The sequence below is a fragment of the Mus pahari genome, chromosome 12 (assembly GCF_900095145.1).
Source record: "Mus pahari chromosome 12, PAHARI_EIJ_v1.1, whole genome shotgun sequence".
Taxonomy (NCBI): Eukaryota; Metazoa; Chordata; class Mammalia; order Rodentia; family Muridae; genus Mus; species Mus pahari.
The window spans coordinates 42,924,567-42,928,599 of NC_034601.1; positions in this window are offsets into that span (position 1 = coordinate 42,924,567).

Consider the following 4,033-nt stretch of genomic DNA (forward strand, 5'->3'; position numbering starts at 1 on the left):
CCACCACGCCCGGCTCATTCCCTTATTTCTTAATTCTCCCAATTTCATAAGAAGCAATTTCTAGAGTTTTCTACTTTCCCTCTGAGCTTTAGAGAAAAAAGAAACTGCCACTTAAGCTTAAATTTTGCTTTAATTGGACTTTGATATGCTTTTTTTTAAATACTAATTTCATTATTTAGGTGGAGTAAAAGAATAACCTTTGTAAGTATGACATATGTTATACACACGTAAGAATTGTATTTTTACATTTCTATGTATGCGAAAAATCATTTTACACTTTCCTCACTGATTGCTTTGTTTGATTAGAAATTTCTGCGACTTTAGAAAGCACAAGGAAACATTAAACATTCGCTTGCAGAATTGTGTTCTGATGTATAGTGTGCCTCCTGTGACATTGGGAGCATGTAGACGGTATATAGCGAGAAGCCTGCATCTGATTTGTGTCTTAACCTACTTGTTAAGCCTTCCCACGAGGCATGCTCCTGCCAATCTTCTTACTGAAATGCTACATTGGTACGTTTTATCATTTACTGATAAATTTATTCCTATTCAATATATGGAAACCATACGAATCATGAAACAGCTGAAAACATTAATGAATAGTATCCAAAAGATACAGTTAGGTTTTCCCACTCAAAATTCCTTCCAGATTATTTTATATCATATATGTTATATATAACTTATTGTAAAATTACTTTCTTATACTTTTAAAAACTATTAATATTTCTACATGTGGTACTGAGACAATAAGATAGTACTACTCTTTAATGGTTTCTTGTAATTCAGTTCTACAGAAATACTAAAATTTATTTAGCCATTCCCCATCACTGAACATTTAAGTTTTTTAACCGTGTGGTGACTGTTTGCCCATTGGATTCATGTGCACGTATGAATCAATATCCTGGGAGATATGTTATTGGGAGGTATTTTAATTTCATTCATGTATAGTTCTTGCTGTCAAATATGAGAAACAGAACTTCCTGGTTAAAGGAGCTCATGATGCTTAATCTTTGTTATCATTTTGATTAAGTTAGAAACAACCTAAGAAACACAGCTCTGAGTATGGCCCAGTGGATGCTGCCAGAAAGGAAGACCCACCTTGAATGTGTTCCACCACCCTAGAGTGGGGTCCTAGGTTGACTAAATAAGAAAAGACGAAGCCAGCTGAACAAAAGCAGTCCTGTGGCTCTGCTTCCTGATCGCAGAGGCAGTGTGACCTAAGTTCCTCCAGTTATGTCTTCTCCAACATGTTGAACTGTGTCCCTCAAAACTATTGAGCCAAGTCAAAGCTTTTATTCACTAAGTTAGTTTTGTCAAACCAACTTATTGTCAGGGCAATGACAAACTAACAGGTATCATCTACCGGCACTCTGAAAATATATTAATATACATCCTTCATCCCTATATAATACATGAGCCCTCATATCTTCACAGCTCTCCCTGTATTATCAATCTGGTTTTTGGTTTTTGTTTTTGTTTGGATTTTTTTGTTTTGTTTTGTTTTGTTTTGTTGGTTTTTCAAGACAGGGTTTCTCTGTGTAGCCCTGCCTGCCCTAGACCGGGCTGGCCTTGAACTCAGAAATCCGCATGCCTCTGCCTCCCAAGTGCTGGGATTAAAGGTATGTGCCACCACTGCCCGACAGATAACTTCTTATGTTGTATTGACACTCAAAATTTAGAATTTGACTTCTGTAAGTTTTTCTATTTGGTGAAAGGTCTATTTTTGATTTATACGAACAGTTTTCACATGAAAGAAATTATCTTTTTTCTCATAGTATATGTGAAAATATTCCATTTTTTTCAGTTTTAAATGTTTTATTGTGTCTTAAGACATCCATATGAAGCCGGGCGTGGTGGCATATGCCTTTAACCCTAGCACTTGGGAGGCAGAGGCAGGCGGATTTCTGAGTTCGAGGCCAGCATGGTCTACAAAGTGAGTTCCAGGACAGCCAGGGCTATACAGAGAAACCCTGTCTTGAAAAACCAAAAAAAAAAAAAAAGACATCCATATGAGATTCCAATTTTTTTCTCTAGTATTCATTTGTTAATGCCTTTTGTAGCTATATTTAGAGAGAACATTATGGTGCTAAAATTAGTTTTAACAATAGCAATTTTAAATATTATACCTTTAATAATATGAATATACTTTTATTTGTTTGATTCACATAGAATTTGTTTTGTTATAAGATGTTAATTGGAAATCCTTTGTGTGTGTATTTCTACACAGTTACTTCCTGGTTCCATATTATATACTAATCAATCATTTCCCCACTGAACTGAAATTATACCTTTATTATATATTAAATTCTTTCCTGTATAAATCTTTTAAACAGATGTGAAAGGAGGAAGACTATTTGGGAGAAAGTGGGTCAGCAGGACTAGGATGGGAGGGGTAAGGTATTTGTTATCTAAATGTAATGGGTAAACAGTCACAACCATGGTATACATGTATGAAGTTACAAAATATTTAAAGCATTACAAATGAGCTTTATATTGAACCTACTTCTAGATTTTTATTTTTATTTTTTCTCATGTCAGACTCACAGTGCCATGGCAAACTAATTAATGGTTTTACTATACCATTAGTTTTGTGTATGTTTTTGTCTATTCAGACCTCATGTCAACTTAAAATAAGCTTTTCCAGTTATCACCCACTCATAAATTTTATTTGCATTTTCTAGAGTTTGTAGTGATAGTGTAGAAAAATATACAGGTTTTGAAATTAAGTCTTTCTACAGACAAAATCAAGATTAATCTTTCTATGTGTTTCAGCGTGGTAACTATAGGGTTAATTTTTCCTTTCAAGTATTTTGTGCATTTCTACTTACATTTCTTGCAGTTAACTCTTTCCTTTAACTAATTATAAATGATATTTTCCCATGCTCATATGACTGAAAAATGTTTGAAACAGAAAGAGTCCTAGTTGTTAGACATTGTATCTAATATAATAAGGCCCAGAAAAGAAATAGTTAAATTTCTTCTGCATCAGTAAGTCATTGTTATGCAAATTTAGTATGCATAATGTATAAATAATAAAATATGTATAATTTATATGAAGAGACACACTTTTAGTATTTCAGATCCTTGTAGTTTTTTATCTATCTATCTATCTATTTATTTATTTATTTTAGTTAAGAAAAAGCTCTTTAATAATAGTGTGCATCCAGCTCTGGCTAATGTTCAGAGGAGTTGGCATTGAACAGAAAGTTCTAAGGCCTTAGACTCATGCATTCCACACACTGTTATTCCTAAGTCTCTTCCTGTCCAGGACCCTCTGATTATACAACGTAAACAGAGACTGCAAGTCTGCCCACTTGGGCAGATGGGAGATGGACAAAGCAAAGATACTCCCGTAATTATCTAAGTGTACCCCAATTGCTCCTTTCGCATAGTTGTTACCCAGGTTCATCTTGCCCACCTGACAGAGTATGCTTTGACTGATGAGAACACAGGGGACCTAATGGTAGACAAGGACCTGGTGGTGGTTGTGACTCTGAGCAGATGCTGACTCAGCGATGAGCCTAATAGCTAGTAATAAGTCACGGTTGTAGCATTTTGTTATAGGAATGGAGCTTAAGGAGAAGTCAGTCTTGGCGAAGAAACACTAGCAACTTTCTCATAACTCTACACTTCAGTTGTACAAAATATTCTTACAGTTTCTTAAATGACTATTATTATCTCTCAAGACTATTGAAGGTAACACTCCTTTAGCTACACTCTTTATGTAGTTTATCATTCCTATGTACATTTATTAATACATTATTTACAGCATCTATTTTACTACTTTGAGGTTTCCTGCATCAGTAGCGCTTCATCTAAAGGTAATGAAACTCTTTTTATAGTATTGTGACTTAAACTCACAGATCCTTGTAGTTTTAATCTATCCAAAGTTTTCTTTGACCTGAAAATGAATTTCCTTCTATCAACATCTGTGCACATTTTTCCTTTAATTTTAAAATTGGTGATTAATAAAAGTGAAGAGTTAAAAGAAGTCAGTGTTCTGAACCTCCTCCTGGCAGACATTTAGTGGCTG